Raw genomic sequence first — 17,678 nt, forward strand, 5'->3', positions numbered from 1 at the left:
TTATCAGGAACACATGAATAATATCCTGACCTCTGGGGCTGGTTCTGTGGATTACACAAGACAACACCTGTGAAGCACACTGCCGGGCCCTGCAGACCCTAACAGTGTTAACCATTAAATTGTTATTAATAGTAAAGGCTCACACGTGGGGTCTTATGGATGAGGAAATGACACCTGCCTAGTGTTCTTGCTCACCCTTTCTCAGTGAGTCATTGTCTCTTCAGGATGCTGAGGCAAGGGCTATGGAACACCCAGCCTGCCCCCCATACCACTTGGCCCATCTTTGTAATTTCCTGTGGCTGGCCAGCAGTTTGCATCTCTCCCATGTCACAGGTAACTCTCAGAGACTCCAGGTGCTCTGCGATGCAGGCAGCATTGTCTCCCCATAGCTCACACGCCCAGAAAAATGGAGAAATTTGCCCACGTTTACATGATGATTCAGAAAAAGCCAACAGTGGAACGAACCCTCCTTGGCTTTCTTCATCTCACATCCCCTGCTAGTATGTCATGAATATAATAGCCTTTACCAGGGACTCAAGAAGGAACAGGGCAGCTGCCTATTCCAGGGCTGATGGAACCTTCTCAATGCAAACAAGACCCTCTTGTGGATCTTCTCAACAACCCAGGCATCATCTCACAGAGCGAGGCATCGCCATGGGCCAAGTCCATTGCCAGCCCAGCTCTGCCAAGAAACATGCAGCTCAACTATACTTGACTCTCAAAATAAATACTTTAAGTCAGAACAGATGCCGTCAGCTTGGCCCAGAGTCATTGGTGGCACCAACAGCTTGAAGAAAGCTCTTGTAGCAGAGGGAACATGCGGAAGGCCACTTGGGAGGTGCCAGGCCTGGCTTTCAGGACCTCCAGAGCACTCTCCCTAGGCAGAGGCAAGGAAGACACACCAGAAGAGAAGAGGTTGTGCTGCAGCAAGAACCCAGCCAAGGGCAGAAGAGCCGGTTCTTGTCCCAGCTCTGCAGCTCTGAGCAAATCCCTCTGGCTCTGGGACTCCGCTTTCTGTAACTGAAGGTTGTAGTGAAAGTTCAAAAAGTCTAGCAAACTGTAAAGGGCTGTCTAGATGGGCGGAGGACTACAGTAGCCTGAGACCACCCTGGAGTGCCCTCTGTTGCTATCATCGGGCATAGGAGAGAACCAAAAGGGGATTTATCTTGAGGACTGGGATAAGAGAAGGCCATGGACAGAATCAGGACCTCTTCCTTCTTCCTCATTTCCAAACAGAAGGCTCCTGAAAACAAGGTTCAATTCTCTCTGCCTTACTTTTTCCCTTTCATTTTATTCCTTCCCTCCATCCTTCTCTTTTTACTTCCTTCTTTCCTTCTTTCTGATCTATGCCTCTAGCCACTAACAATTCCTCTTCATTCCTAAAACAGATTCATATTCTCTCTCTCTCTCTCTCTCTCTCTCTCTCTCTCTCTCTCTCTCTCCGCTCCCCCCTCCCCACCCCCCAGGACCTTTGCACCTGCTGTGCCTCTGTCTGGACCATTCTTGCCATGCCTCCTTGTCTTTTGGGTCTCAACTTTGATATCACTTCCTATGAGCTGGTTGAGGGGCCATATGCTGGGTTCTCCTAGGGCTCAATATCCATAATTGTCTGTCTCTCCTCAGGCTATGAGCTCTCAGGGCAGGGATTTCTTATCCATCAGCCTCCCTTAAAGCAGGGCCTCAAAAAATGTGTACTGAGTGAATGAGTAAGAAAATGTTTCTCAAGGACACAGAGCAGAATGATGGGGCCTGGATCCTCTTTCTACGAGTCCAGTGTTCGTTCATTCATTCATTCATTCAATTATTTTCTCACACAACAGATATTTGTTGAGCACCTTCAACAAGCCAGGGACTCTGCCAAGTGCTGGGCTCAGAGCAAAAGGGCAAGTCCTCTGTTCTCAGGGAATGTGCATTCTTGAAGGAAAGGACAGGACATAACAGATAGTGAGAAAAATAACCTGAGAATGATGAGTGCTACATGGAAAATTAAAATGAGCTAATGCAATAGAGCTTGACCTGGTGGATACTCTAGAATGGATAGATGAGGAAGGCTGCTCTAGAGATGGGACTGACAGCAAATGATGGGGGAGGGAGGGAGGGAAGAGCCAGCCTTGAGAGTGTGAAGAGTATTCCAGGAGAGGGACAGCTGGTGCACGGGACTTTAATGGGAGGTTATGACAGAAGGAAGGTCAATGTGATGGAATGCAATGGGCGGCAAACAGGAGCATGTTTGAGATAAGGCGGGTGAAGTAGGAAGGGGCTAGTTTATGCAGGGCCTTGCAGCCCACGATAAGGTTCTATTTCAGTCAAGTGGAATGGGGTCCATTGGAGAGTGTTAAGCTGGGAGTGATGTGATACAACTCATGTTTTTAAAAGATTAGCCTGACCATAGTGTAGAGATCGGTGGAAGGGTGGGAACAAGAGTAGAAATGGAGATTAGAGGCTATTGTGCTAACCCAAGCAAGGTGCAATGCCAGCCTGAGCCAAGAGGTCATAGTGATGATGGAGAGAAGTGGACGGACCCATGCTGGAAGGCAAAGTCGTTGGACTTGCTCATGTCTGAAAAGTAGAATTGATAAAGTGCTCAGGGACTGGATATGGGGGTGGGAAGAAGGGAAAGAGGCTCAAGGAACTGTTTGGGTGGGAGTGCTCCTTACTGGGAGCGGGAGAGGAGACTGGAGGAGAAAGTTTAGAAGAATGATCAGATCTATTAAGGCCTCTTGACATTTAGATGCATATTCAATATCTAAAGGAAATACACAAGACTGTATTTATATAGCAGTTGAATACACAAGACTGAAATTCTGGGGAGAAATCAGGGGTGGGCATGCATATTTGGGGACCATCTGCTTTGGTGACTTGTGATGCTATGGGTCTGGAAGGGATTACCTAGAGAGAACACCTGTGGGGAGAGGAGAGCTGAGGACAGAACTCTGGGCACTCCAGCACTAGGAGGTCTGCAAAAGAGGAGGAGCCAGCCAGCAAAGAGACCAAAAGAGACAGCCCTAGAGATAGGAGAAAAACCAAGGCAGTGTGGGTCCCAGAAGCCAAAGGAAGTTCAAGTTGCTTCCCGGGCACACCCCCCAAAACTTCCTAGATCCACCACACATCCTCCTGAACTACACACATACCTGCCTGCCCCTAGGATCAGCTGTTCTCAATAGTGCCACCCCCACCCCGCTGACCAATCCCACAGCGCAGTCCCTCTCTGCCTCCTCAGCATCCTGGCACTAACTGGTTGTGTGGCTCTTGCCAGGTCCTTGCTCCTTCTTGGATCCTGGTTCCTTCTCAGACAAATGAGGAGGCTGGAGATGGCCGTCTCTTGCTGACAGTCCTCCTTGTGCCAACATGACTCAGGGTCTGCCTGTCCCTCCCCATGCCGAGGGCTCTCCAAGTCTGGGCTTTGCTTTGGTGCAGCTCAGAGCTCGAGCTCTCTTCTCTTTCTCTTTCTTCCCCTGGAGACTGTAGAGTCCCAGGCACGGATGAGGGCCTGCTCAGAGCAAAACTCATAGGCGAGGCACATCCGATGGCCACACACACACACACACACACACAACACTTGGAGAGAAACCCAGAGGAGTGTCAGGGAAACGCAAGGGCCTTGGACCCAAAGCAGCGTGGTTGTTCATGGCATGTTCTGTCCAAGAGTGACCAGTCACAGGCGTGCCCTGCTCCCCAAAGTAGGGCATCCCAGGGCTACATTCACATTTGTCCAGAGGGGGTAACTTTTTAAAATTTGTGCAAAAGTGTCCTAGAAGCAGTGCCATGTGACCCCACTTCGGACACAGCTTCTCCGAGCTTACTGCCTGCTTTCCACGGGCCTGTCACCCATTACCTTTAAACCTGTCATCTGCGTTCTGCAGGCACGTTGACAACTGCCTGGACTGGTCGCCTGCTGTTTTGGGTCCGCCCTCTATTTCTTCAGGCTCTCTGTCTGGATGACTTAGGCCTGCATGTCGTATCTCTAGGCCTGCGGCCAGACTGCCCAGAGCCCTGGGAACTTGGGCTGCTGCTGAATCAGGGCTGCGTGGCACATTAACACCGCCCTGTGGGCTGCAGTCCTGCCGGGAGTGAACGCCCCCACCTCTGGCTCCCAGTGGTGACCACCGTGATTAGTCCAAGGGCTCAGCCACGCTTTGAAAGAAGTGTTTGTACGGTGTTTTTCCCCCCACGTTACCTCCAAGGCCAAATCCCCCCGAGACGGATCTGTGTACCCATTTTGCTTTTTTTTTTTGGCAATCCATGTTTAATAGGGAGCCGAGTGTATAGCGCCCTGTGCCTCCGGCCGGGAGCTCAGTGCTGGCAAGGCAGGCAGGCCAGGGAGGCCAGCAGCAGGGTGGGAGCAGGCCAAGAAAAACCCCCAGGCCTCAGGCGGTGGCAGGAGGGCTGCCCGGGCAGCTGCCCATGGAGCCTGGCCTCAGAGCTCCCGGGGACCGGCCTGGCCTGGTGCCAGCAGGTGTGGCTCCGTCCCTTTGCCGAGAGCCAGGGACACAAAACAGAGCCCAGTTTTCAAAGTGACACAAAGTGGTCTCTTCACAGAGCCCCCCCAGCGATCTGGACCCACACAGCCCGTGTCCTCACGCAGGAAAGGGGCCTCGAGAGGCATGAGGTACAAGCACCATCACGTGCAAGAACGTTGGGCTTGGATCGAATGAAACATAATGCAAGTCACGTTTAGCAGCACCCTTTCCCTGGCAGGCCCTGAGCTGAGGGTTTACACCAGCGGTTCTCAACCTGTGGGTCATGACCCCTTTGGCGGTCAAATGACCCTTTCACAGGGGTCGCCTAAGACCATCCTGCATTTCAGATATTTACATGACGATTCATAACAGTAGCAACATTACAGTTATGAAGTAACAACGAAAATAATTTTATGGTTGGGTCACAACATGAGGAACTGTATTTAAAGGGCCAGAAGGTTGAGAACCACTGGTTTAGGGGAACTGGCTGTTTTAAAAAATTCACTGAACAGTGATTTTCAAATCCTTTTGCTTTGAACCCCTCTTGCCACAAACGTTTTGAAGTTGTCTGGGAATCCTGTCAGGCCTATTACTCAGGTCACTGACTCTGCTCTGCTTGAGAATTGTGCAGAGCCACACCCGCAGAGCTGGGGGACTTGGCCACCTTCCTTTATGTCACTACTTGCTGTGCCACCTTGGCGATGTCATTTCCTCCTTTCAGAGCCCGTTTCCATGTCCACCAGATAAGGATAATGTGACCCTCCTCCCCAGACCTTTATGATCGAAGTCAACTGTTTTCTTTTATCTCTGGGGACTGAGTCACCCACCACTGCTAACAATAATAGTGAACACTAGCTGCGTCCATACGATGTGCTGTGTAATTTTCAGACATTTGCTCCGGTTGCCAAACCTTGAGGTGGTGCTACCCCATAGAAGAGAAGAGGAAATGGAGGCGCATAGAAATGAAGTAATTGACCTGGTTTCCCCATCTAGGCAATAGCGCCAGGACTGACCCCAGGCACCCCCATCTCAGCTTTCTACTGCCATTTGGGAGAGTGAGAATGGGGAGCCACACCTCCTGTCCATTACCTAGTCACACCCTCTGGAGCTTTCCCCAAAGGGGGTGCAAAAGGCTTCTTCTCCAACATGGGAGACCCAGCACAGCCACACAGGCCCCTTGTTCTCCTGTGGGACACCTGACCTCGCCACCATTCCACCAAGCAAGAGTGCGGGAGGGCCATGCTGAGCGCTGAGGGCCACTTGGCACCCAGAAGGAGACAAGAGGAGGAGGAAGAGAGAAGCCACTCTTGTGGGAGAATGAGCAAGTGTCTGCTCTCTCTACTCAATCCGGGAGGTTTCATTCCGGCTCATGGCTGCTCATTATCAGAGCTCACTCTGTTCAGGCGAAGGGCGAACATGTTCCTAAATTTAAGTCTCTGTGTGCGACCGCGACAATGTGTGTTTTGTGTGCTTCTCCCTGAAAAACTCCTCCTGTGACACGGGCGACCCAGCCTGGACTCGGACTTTCATGTGTGTTACCCACTCCAACTGGCCCCCGCTGGCGGATTTTTCTTAAAGTCTAAAACGAGGGGCTCACCTCCTCTTCTTGGCTTTTTCTTCTCTGCTCCCTATAATCTTGGTTTGACTCACACAAAATGACTCAGTGGGGGACTCACTCAAGAAGGCTTTGACGGGAACAATGGACGGGCACCTTGACAGAGGCCGGCCCGCCGCACCGAGAGAGGGAAAATGGATTAAAGTTTAAAGATGTCATGTATGTTAACCGATCAGTATCGGTTTTATGTATTTTGTCAAAGGGACATCAGTGGAGCTGGGCCTAGGAGAGCACGGGCTGCCAAGGAGGGAGCCGTGGCCCCCACACACCTTGGCCAGAGGCCTCACCAGAGATAACAAGCCCAAGAAGCCTTGGGCTTGAAAGGTAATAATAACAATAATCAGGAAGAAAGGGCTGAGAGGAGCTTGTGGGGATTGTTGTGTGTGTCAGCTTTGTCCTTCCACAATGGCCCTGGGCCAGGAGCCAGGCGGTCACTGGGGCAGCAGAGCGGCTCCTTCAGAAAGCGGCAGGGCTTCATTCAGCCCCGATGGCTTTCTTCCAAGAGAATTGCTCCAATGGGCGCCCCTGTATCAAGCAGAAGCCCCAAGGAGTCCAGGGGGAGGCGGGGCAGAGGGAGCTGAGCTGAAAGGAGTGGCTCCCTGCGGCCACCTCTGCAGGGCCAGGCCTAGGACCCGGCCGAGCACAGGAGCGAGGAGGCCTCAGCCGCATGGGGCCTCAGCCCTGACCTCCATCGTGCTGGGAGGAGGTCACCCACAATGTCCTGCTCCCCTGTCAGGGCATCAAGAGAACAGATCTGGCCTCTGCAACTTCTCTTCATCGTCCCTGAAGGAAAATGGAATTCCCCACTTAGATTTTTTTTGGTTTTTTTTGGCCTCTGAGAACTTTTTCTACCATGTGAATCTCCTTTTCTGAGAGTTTCTAGAATTTTCTCAAGTAGTGAACAGGCTCAACATGGAGTATCTTGGAATCCTTCTGAAGCAGTCCAGACTGGACCAGCCCCAGTTGCCTGGAGAAGGTGGTGGGGGCCGAGGGTGCACAGAGGGTTTCCTCAGAGGCCGGCGAGGGAAGGTCGGAGCTGGTTTGGAGACCCTCCATCAGGGTCCTGTTGGCCCATGGGCTCCTCGGAGAAGTAATATGCTTGGTCCAGCTCTGACTGGCTTGTGAGAGCTGATCGTTCAACTTCCAGTAATGTTCAAGCCTGTTTCTTCCCCCTGCCCACTTAACACAAATTTATTTTCTCAGAGTTCTGGGGGCAAGAAGTCCAAGACCAAGATGCCAGCAGGGTTGGTTTCTCTGGTTTATCACGCAAAGGTGATAAACATTCAAAGCATATCACTTAATGTTACGGTTACCTATACTCCTGAGGTTACGAATGCCTACTGTATCTACATCGTGGAAATATTATATCATGTGACCCTCAGAGCATCTCTTCCCAACTCCGTATACAATGATGTCTCCGACATAGATTGAAACTGTCCATGATAAGGTATTTATACCATAGAAACTGGCAAATGCTACAAATCTGGGCTTTTCCCCCTGAAATGCTAGTTGTTAAGTGTTTATCAGGGTGTTGGTTGGGGGGTGGTCTGGCCCAGGATCTTGGGCACCTGACCAAGTCACTTTCTTATAGGAAGGAAAAGAGATGGGATGACAAGTTGCTTCAAAGACAAACTGTATGAAATTATGAGTGTTTCGGATTTCCTTGACCCCCATTTTCATGCACGCATGCATTCAATCATTCATTCTAAGAAAATACTGTATAATGAAAAAAAGTCATTTCCAACTCAAAAACCTTATGACAATCTGATCTAACTTCCGCCTTTAATCAGGATAATTCAAGGCCAATAAGTTGAACCTCATGCTGGGCTCAGGGGTGGGGGCCAGCAGGGAAACGTTCATGACTCTGAGAACATCACCTCCCTTTAAGCCAACCTGTACCCTCACATGCCCCCCTCTCCCCTTTCTGGGCGTCAGCTGAGAAGGCTGAAGCTGTGAGCCCTCCAGCCAGGCATCTGCATTTGAATTGGGGTCTGGGAGGCTGAAAGGTCTTCAGAGCCACAGTCAACAATTCTCACGGGGATCTCAGGCCTTGGGAGCACTCCACAAAATGGAGTCCCGTGGCCTTCCAAGAACACATCATGCAGGCAACGGCCTTCTCTGTCCTAGAAGGCTACACTTGGCCAGGGCCCTTCTCTCCCTGGCTCCAGAGAACACAAGGCAATAGCATCAGTGGCAATAGCTAACGTCCATGGAACAGACCCAAGTGGCAAGCACTAGCCCAAGCACATCGGAGCCTCCTGGGAGCAGGCAGTGTCTTAGTCCCATCCCGCAACCAAGGCTGAGAGACATTCCTTCACTTGGCTGACCGGCTCAGCCAGGAAGCCACACAGCTGGGATCCAGACCCGGACAAGCTGACAACCGAGCTCTCCTCCTTAACCACGATGCTCAATTGGCTCCCAAGAAGGTGTCCTTTAATGTGGACACACAAACCCCCTTCCCCTAACACACCGCCCCCCCTTCCCCGCCAAACAGGAGAGCAGCACTGGGCAGGCCCCACACAACAATAGGGATAGTCACAGTCTTTCTGTGCCTAAGAGCCTTGCCATCTGCAAGGTGCTTTCAGAGTTAGCTCTCACTTGCTCTTGATGGTTTTCTGAGGCATGCATAACGAGGACGGCTTTGCAGAAAGAAAAAGTTAATTCAAATGCCCCTGGGGTTTGAACTCGGCCACTCAGCCCAGCTGGGTCCGAGGCTCAGTCTCTGGACTCCCCATCCAGTGCCCATTTTGCTGCAGCATCAGCATGCCTCACCTCCCCACCCCTGCAGGAGCCTCGTTTCTTAGCTGCAGATGAAATCAATAGATCCCTGGAAACGTGTCAACCGCCGAGACCAGAAGACAAGTTCCAGGAGGAGAGAAATACTTGAGATTCCTGTTAAGGAACAATGTTGGGTTTGGCCAGAATAACACCAGAAAAAAAAGAAGGAAACAATAATGTCCGCCATTGCGTAATGCATGCGACCAATCGAAGCTGTGGCTGGAAGGAAGTCGGGTAGATTTCCAAGGGGGCACCTCTCTCCATGGAAGGATGAGGGAAGGGCCCCTGACATATAATGAGCATATACCAGGCATCTACTTGGGTAAATATTGCTTCAGATCCTTGCCCTGGCAACCCCATGGCCTAAGTATTACTACCTCCAGGGTTCAGAGGAGGAAACACAGGCACAGGAGCGGCTTCACCCTCCAGAAGCGGTGCTGAGATGCCCAAGGGCTCCTCTCAGACGGGGAGTGAGCTGAGGGATTCAGTATGGTGTTCAAGGGCAAGGACTTTGATAGCCAAAAAGTGGAAACAACCCAGAAGTCCATCATCCACACAATGAAACACTACACAGCAAGCAACAGGAAGTCACAGCTGATCCATACGACCGCATGGATGAGCCTCAGAAGTATGACACTTTAAAAGAAGCCCTGCCCTTTAAAAAAAAAAAAAAAAAAAAAGCCCTGGCCAGTGTGGCTCAGTTGGTTGGAGTATTGTCCTGTACACTCAAAGGCAGCGGGTTCCATCCGGTCGGGTTCCATCCCTGGTCCAGGCACATGCAGGAGGCAGCTGATCGATGTTTCTCTCTCACATCACTGTTTATCTCTCTCTCTCCCTTCCTCTCTCTAAATTCAATAAAAAAAATTTTTTTAATTTAATATTATATTAACCTCCCAGGCGGGAGAAAATTGGTTCTTCTAGGGCAAAAAAAAAAAATTTTTTTTTAATATCACCATGGTTTGTGGTCCTCCCAAGCTCAACTGTACCAGACAAAACCATATTCCTTAGTATTTAATTTCTGTCTTTAGGGAGAATGTTCATTAAGTTTAGTTTTCCCCCTCGGGAAAGGTGTGGATGATCATGAAAGAAAGGTTGAGAAGCACTGTGCTAAGTGAAAGAAACCAGACACACAAGGCTATATCATGTGGGAGTCCAGGTAGAGGAAATGTGAAGAAAAGGCAAACCTACAGAGAGAACTGAACACAGAGGCCCGTGGCTGCCTTGGGCTGGGCGTGGGAACCGGAATGAGTGCAAACCAGAAAAAGGGATCTTTCCGGGGTGATGAAAATGTTCTAAAATTGAATTGTGGTGGCGGTTGCACAACTCTGTAAATTTCCTCAAAGTCATTGAACAGTGCACTTACAGTGAGTGAGTTTGCTGGTGTTTAAATTATACTCCTATAAAGCTATCTTTAAAAAAAAAAAAAATAGGAAGAACCCAGCCTTGGGGATCAGAGAGGCCTGGCTCCAGTCCTAATCCCACCCCCCCACCCCCCACCCCCACTCGCCAACGAGTCCAATAGCCCAGATAGGTGGCCTGGGCCTCAGTGTGCTCCTCAGTAAACTGGGGGTGTAAGAGAGCTATGGGAGGCTGGGTGGGCCCCGTGAGAATGCTTACAGCCCTCAGCACTGTGACGGGAGGTCTGAGGGCTCTAAACGGGGGACAAGGACCTAGAACTCCTTTTCAACTTTCAGATGAAATAGCACCTCCCCAGAGGCCTTCCCTGACCTCTGGAAGCTATTACCCAGCATGCCACCCTGTTTATTTCCTTGTAGCACGCACTGAAATCTCAAGTGGCCCTTTTGTTCATTTGGCCATTGTCTGCCTCCCCACCCTCCACTGGAATGTTAGCTCCAGGGGGCAGGGACCTCACCTCCACCGTCTCCCTGAGATGAGCACCCTGAGCCCTCACAAAGCAGGGACATGGGAATGTGAGCTGTGGTGATTACTATTTCTGGTTGAACACCAAACGCATGCAGGCATATGAGCTCTGTTTGTGCATCTGAAAGTCACACATTTCTGGAGACTTCTTCAGAAAGAATTCTGTACCAGGTGTGTAACGAGGTGAATAATTCTGGGAAAAATTTTGCTTTGATTATATGGATTTGTTGGCCTTGCATGCCTGCTGTAGTGATTCTTATCCTGGGGGGCATGGGGGGCTCAGGGAGCTCCTAAAAACACATGCAGGGTGTTGTTTGCATTCGGGCACGTACATTATCTTTGGGGGTGACGGTCCTTAGCACTTACCAGAATCTCAGGGGGGATCATGACCGAAATGAAGCCATGATTCTCTGGTGATCCAGGTGCAATGAAAACTCCTAAGTATGGGAAGCAGCCCCCTCCCATATTTCTTTCTCTCTCTCTCTCTCTCTCTCTCTCTCTCTCTCTCTCTCTCTCTCTCACACACACACACACACACACACACACACACACACACACCATCAGAAGGCCCAGCCTCATGGAGAACTTGGGGAAGGCACTGATGGGACATCTTCATGGAACTGAACACAGAGCAGCCGAGATAGGAGTCCAGGGAGACGGGAAGCAGGACTGGAGATGGGGTGGCTCACTCCACATCTGTTCCTGGACTATTAAATTGTGAAAAAGGATCCTGGGCTGGGCACCCGCAAAGCGAGCCACAGAGAGAGAAAATGAGATAAACCCTCCGTCTGCTTCCTGTCCCTCAGCCAGGGACACCAGCTACCTGGAGCCTATGCTGACCGACCGTGGGAGGCACAGTGAGAGTGGGGGGCTGACAAGCCTGGGGCGGGACCTGACAGCAGCGCCTTGGGGGGCGGTATACGCTGAGGCTGTGTGATCAACAGGCTTCTCCAGTGATTTTCCAACGGGTGTGTGTGTGTGTGTGTGTGTGCATGTGTGTGCGTGTGTGTGCGCTCCAGGGAAAGAGAGGAGACACAAACATCAGCTATCTACAATGAGCAGAACCACTTTACCATCCACTAAATCAGAGTCAGACAGCCCGGGACCCAGGGAACCAGCTCCCATTCTCTGAACATCGTGGCCCTCAGAGAATAGAAACAAGGAGGGCGAGGCCAGGGGGACGGACTAATTACACCTACCAAGCAACAAATCACTTGGCAAACATAAATACGGTTTCAAGGACACTCGGCCGCTCACGAAGCTAAAGTGTTTTTCTTTCAAACCCCAGCAAGAAAGTCCCAGGGATGAAACAAACTTCGCTTATTTTAGTTTCTACTCAATTACCTGTTAATGGAAAAAACCTGGCACCGACCATAATGAGGCGGGCATGAGCTCACTGGCGTGGGGGTCGGCGCTGTCAGGAAGGCTGCAACAAGCCCAGCATTTATCTGCCTCTCTGTAACCCCTTTTAAACTCGCTGTCAGGGAGCCCACGCCGAGCATGCGGAGAGGAAGGCCTTGGAACCTGCTCCGGGTCCCGGAGGCCCCCTGGGAAAAGGAAAATTGTTGTTGGCAAGTCTGCCTGGCTCCAGAAATTGATCCAGTGCCCCCCACTTGTCCGAGCAGCAGCAGACAGAGCTAAGAATTTTGTTATAATTAAATAGAGTGCTGATTGGCTGCTGGAGGTAGTCTTGAGACGGGTGTTTAAAAGCGGAGAACAACGGTGACTATTCATAGGAGAAGCCCAGAGTCTTAAAAATCCATCTGTTTCATTCCCAAATTTAGGCCAAAAAAATGCTCACTTGCTGTCTTTAAAAATACCACCTGCTTTGCGCTGTTGTATAATGTGCCATTATATAAGGTGGAGGGGAGGCGGGTGGAGGGACGCACGGGTGAGAGGATGCGGCCTGGTGGCCCAGCCCCTTCCCCCCCCGAGAACAGAGGCTGACCGACCGTCTGCGGAGGCCGGACATCTGTTCCCAAGGCGACCTCTCCTTCCCAGGCACCCGAGCTGCAATCAGAACCCCCACATGCCGGCCCTGGTACCCACCTGACCTCCCATCACCATCGGGGTTGCACCCAAGGCTGGACTGGCTGTGATCTCACCCCCAGGCTCCCCACAGCTGTGATGCAAGGGAAAGAGATCCATCCAGGCCCTCTTAGTCCCAGCATCGGGGCCAGCTAGTAGCCTCCTGCAGCCACCCTCACTCGAGGGTATGGCACCCACAGGATGTAAGGTTCCCGAAGGGGCAACCCCATTTCTCCCGAGGGGACAGATGTCCTGGTCCAGCACAGTCCCAACAGCTTTTCGCAAACTTCAGGGCAATGTCAGGACTCGGTCTCTCCTTAAGATTTGTATTCGGCCTGGCTGGCATGGCTCAGTGGTTGAGTGTCAGCCTATGAACCAGCAGGCCAGGGTTCGATTCTGGTCAGGGTACATGCCCGGGTGGCTGAGAGATGATTCTCTCTCATCACTCATGTTTCTCTCTCTCTCCTTCTACCTTCCTCTCTGAAATTAATAAAAAGTATGTATTTTTCAAAAGATTCTTATTCAGTCGGTAGTTGAAGAGAATGGGCTCCCTAGTCATTGTCCCATTTTTAACCCCAGCTCTGCCACTTTTCAGCTGCACGTGTTCCTTAGCTCCTTCCCAGGACAAGGGGAATAGGAAGGCTTCCATCAGAGCATTTGGGTGAAGAACAAATAAAATGACGCGTGCTGTGCCAGATGCCCGGGAGCCTAGTGTGGTGCCTGGCACGTCGGGGTGCCTGCTAACAGGTGGCTGCTGTATTTCTGAGAACACCACACTCCAGTCCTCCGCCACATTGGAGTCCATAAATCTGGACACCAACCCAGCATTGGGAACAAGTCTCAGCGCTGGCGGCAGAATGAAAATTCCCCACATCAAAGCCAGCGAGGAGAGAATTCGAGGCAGCAGGTGGTTCCTGGAAAGATCCCTGGTCTAGATAGCAGGGAATCGGGAATCGTGGCATTTAGCCTAGACCCTGCCAGCACCCAGCTGTGTGGCTTCAGGCAAGACGCTCTTGGGACCCCCTTCTCCAAGCTTCAGTTTCCGTTGGTCCCTCTTTCCAGCTCTTAAAGAGACAGTCTGATTCCATTCGGAGCAGCTGCTCTTGCCTACTCTTGGATTTCCCACTCGGAAGGATAGAACTTATCCCTCTTGGGAATTCTGATGCCCCAGGAGGGGATGGGGGCTACACAAGGAACCCCCTCCATACCCTGACACCAAGGATAGGCTCTAATTTCACCAATATGCCCACAATTTCCCATTTCCACTCTCCCCTTCAACCTTTGCATCCTGGAAAGCAAATATAGACACCAGAATAGTTTCTAGCAAATGTATTAATAGAAATTTAATCTTTTATTATTTACTAGAGGCCCGGTGCACAAAATTCATGCAGGAGGGAAGTCCCTCAGCCCCGCCTGCACCCTCTCATAATCTGGGACCACTGGCTCCTAACCACTTGCCTGCCTGCCTCATCACCCCTAACCACTCTGCCTGCCTGCCTGCTTGCCTGATCCTGCCTGCCTGATCGTTTCTAACTGCTCGCCTGCCTGCCTGCCTGATCTGATCGTTTCTAACTGCTCGCCTGCCTGCCTGCCTGATTGCTCCTAACCACTCTGCCTGCCTGCCTGATCGCTCCTAACCACTCTGCCTGCCTGCCTGATCGCTCCTAACCACTCTGCCTGCCTGCCTGATCGCTCCTAACCACTCTGCCTGCCTGCCTGATCGCCTCTAACCACCTCTGCCTTGGCCCCCACTGTCACAGCTTCGTTCAGAAGGATGTCCAGAATGACATCCGAAGGTTGTTCAGCTGTCTGATCTAATTAGCATATTACATTTTTATTATTATAGATCCTTAGAGACCATTCCAGAAGCCCTACTCTAGCCACATTTTTCACGGTGAATTTCCTTCTACACTTGGTGTCATAAAATAAATAGGAATGGGGTGAATGAGGTGGTGGGCACTGCAGAGCTTGTTTTAAGTAGCAACCATCACTACCTTGAGAATCCAGAGGACGTTAATTGCTGAACCCGATTTCTTCATAATTTGTAAGTCAGGTGAAATGGGGGCACTAAACTTTTTTTTTTCAAAAGGCTCCTTTCATGACTGTTACCAGTAGTGACTTGCTCCCAAGGTCCTGCACAGCCACCATACTGTAATCATAGCTAGTCTTTTATTACCAGCTCCATGAAATACACACAATTGAGAGGCCTTTTCCCCCCTCACTCATCCAATGGCATCTTCGGCATTTCAGTGGAATGGAGCAAATATCGTCCATGAGAAAAATCCAGAGAAATCTGGATGATGCACTGGATGATAACTACCCATCTACTGTATGAAAACTATCGCTTATCCATTCTATGACTGATGGACAGATAGGTTATGTCCAGTGTGGGGCCATTATAAATGGAGCTGCTAAAATCATCTACTAAAGTTAAACATATGCTATAGAGGCATCATTTTTTTGTGAATTACCAGTTCTCACTTTTGTTTTTTGCTCATTCCAATTGATTTTTAGGAACTTTTTTCCTTTTTTTACATCCTCACTCGAGGATATGTTTTTATTGATTTTTAGAGAGAGAGAGAAACATCAATGTGAGAGAGAGACATGAATTAGTTGCCTCCTGAACACACCCCGACCGGGGATCGAAATGCAACCGAGGTATGTGCCCTGACTGGGAATTGAACTTACAACCTTTTGGTGTATGGGATGATGCTCCAGCCAACTGAGCCACTTAGTCAGGGAAGTATTTAGGAAATTTTTATACTTCTAGATATCAATTGGTCCTTTGTCATATAAATGCTACAAATATCTCCTAAGTGTGGCTTGCCTTTTCACTTTTTAGGTGAATTTGTGATAAGCACTCTAAACAAACTAAACTAGAAAAAAATTTTCTTAATTTGAAAACATGAATTTATAAAATCACAGCTGACACTATACTTAATAGTAAAATAGTGACTATTTTCCCCTTAGTTAAAAACAAAAAAGACAAAGAAATCCAATATCTCACACTCCTATTCAATATTCTATTGGACGCTCTTGCCAGTATCATAAAGGGAAAAAGAGGGGGGGAGGGGAGTATAAAGATAAGTGGAAAATGAAAAAATAAAACTGTCAGTATTTGCAGATAATATAATTGTGTGGATAGAAACATCCAAAAGAAGCTATAACTAATCTATTAGAATTCAGACTCAGATTTAGCAAGACTCTTGGATAAAAGGCCATATACAGAAATCAAGTACAATAATACATGCTAGCAACAATCAATTAGAACATAAACATTTTTAAATACTACTTATGATTATTTCAAAACTCATTCAATATCTAGGAATAAATTTAATGAAAGATGAGCAAAACCTCTACACATAAAACTATAAAACATTTTTTTATGAGCTAAATTGCATACCCGCTCCCCATCCCCCAATTCATAGGTTGAAGTCCTAACTCCCTGTGGCTCAAATTGTGACTGTCTATGGACACAGGGTCTTTAAAGAAGTAAAGTAAAAGGAGGTCATAAGGGTGGGCCCTAATCCTATATGCCTGGTGTCCTTATCAGAAATTTGGATACTGACACACACAGAGAAAAGACCATGGGAGGACACAGCATGAAGGTGGCCAACTGCAAGCCATGGAGAGAGGTCTCAGAAGAAACCAAAACTGCCAACATCTTGATCTGAGACTTCTAGCCTCCAGAACTGTGAGATAATAAATTTCTGTTGTGGAAGCCATCCCATCTGTGTATTTTATTATGGTAGCCCCACCAAACTAATATTACATTCTTGAGGGAGATTAGGAATACTTAGATAAATGGAGGGGTAGACCATGTTCATGGATTACAAGACTCAATATTGTTAAGATATCAATTCTCCCCAAATTGTACATCAGCTTCATCACAATCATATTGACAAGTCCAGCAGGTTGTGTGTTTGTGTCTGTGTGTGTGGAAATTGACAAGCTAATTCTAACATTTATATGGTGATGCAAAGGGCCAAGAAAGTCATGGTAGTCTTGATAGAGAACAAAACTAAAGGACTTATATGCCGGATAGCAAGACTTACTACACAGATAGATTAATTAAAAGAGTGTGGTATTAGCACCAAGGTAGGAAAAGATCAATGGAATAGAGTGTCAGAAAACAGATACACAACTGTACTGTCATTTGAATTATGCTAGACCAAACACATGACCACATAGGCAAAAATGAACTTTGACCCCTGACTCATATTGGGACAGTGTAGGAACTTGGGCCCAGGAATGGAAAAATACCAGGTAGTCAGGAAGGCAAGTTAAGACCAGGTGTCCAGAAGGATAAGCTGACCACAGAATATCACCACCCCTCCACTCCCTGCTAAAAAAAAAAAAAAAAAAAAAAAAAAGAATTTTATCTCCCTTCTAACCACTTGCTTTTCCTACCTGGAGATGGAAAATTCCACAAGCACATCATTTTCACAAAGCCTGTCTTTTCATGCAAGCCCAGGCTGTCCCCAGTTCATAAAAGCAGCCAAGCAAAGCCAGCCCCTGAGCCAGTTCAGAGCACCTTCCCTTCCTCTGTGCTTCTTCCCTTGTGCTCAAGCATAAGCTTAATAAAATCTGTCTTGAAATTTCTCTGAAATTTCCCCTCGATTTTCATCTTGGGGAACCCAAGAACCCCAACACTCAATTCAACACTCAACCTCATACACCAAAATCAATTCCAGGTGGATCACAGACCTACATATGAAAGGTAGAACAATAATGTTTCTAGGAGAAAAGGAGAATATGCTCATAAATCTGGAGTGATAAAATATTTAAGGGGGAATTACATAAATTGACCATAAAAGATTGATCCGTTAGACATGATTAAAAGGAAAAACGTTTGCACATCAGAAGACACAAGTTTCATTCACTCATTAACAGTATCTGTTGAGCACTTACTAGGA

The sequence above is a fragment of the Myotis myotis genome, unplaced genomic scaffold (genome assembly GCF_014108235.1).
Source record: "Myotis myotis isolate mMyoMyo1 unplaced genomic scaffold, mMyoMyo1.p scaffold_m19_p_15, whole genome shotgun sequence".
NCBI classification, from domain to species: domain Eukaryota; kingdom Metazoa; phylum Chordata; class Mammalia; order Chiroptera; family Vespertilionidae; genus Myotis; species Myotis myotis.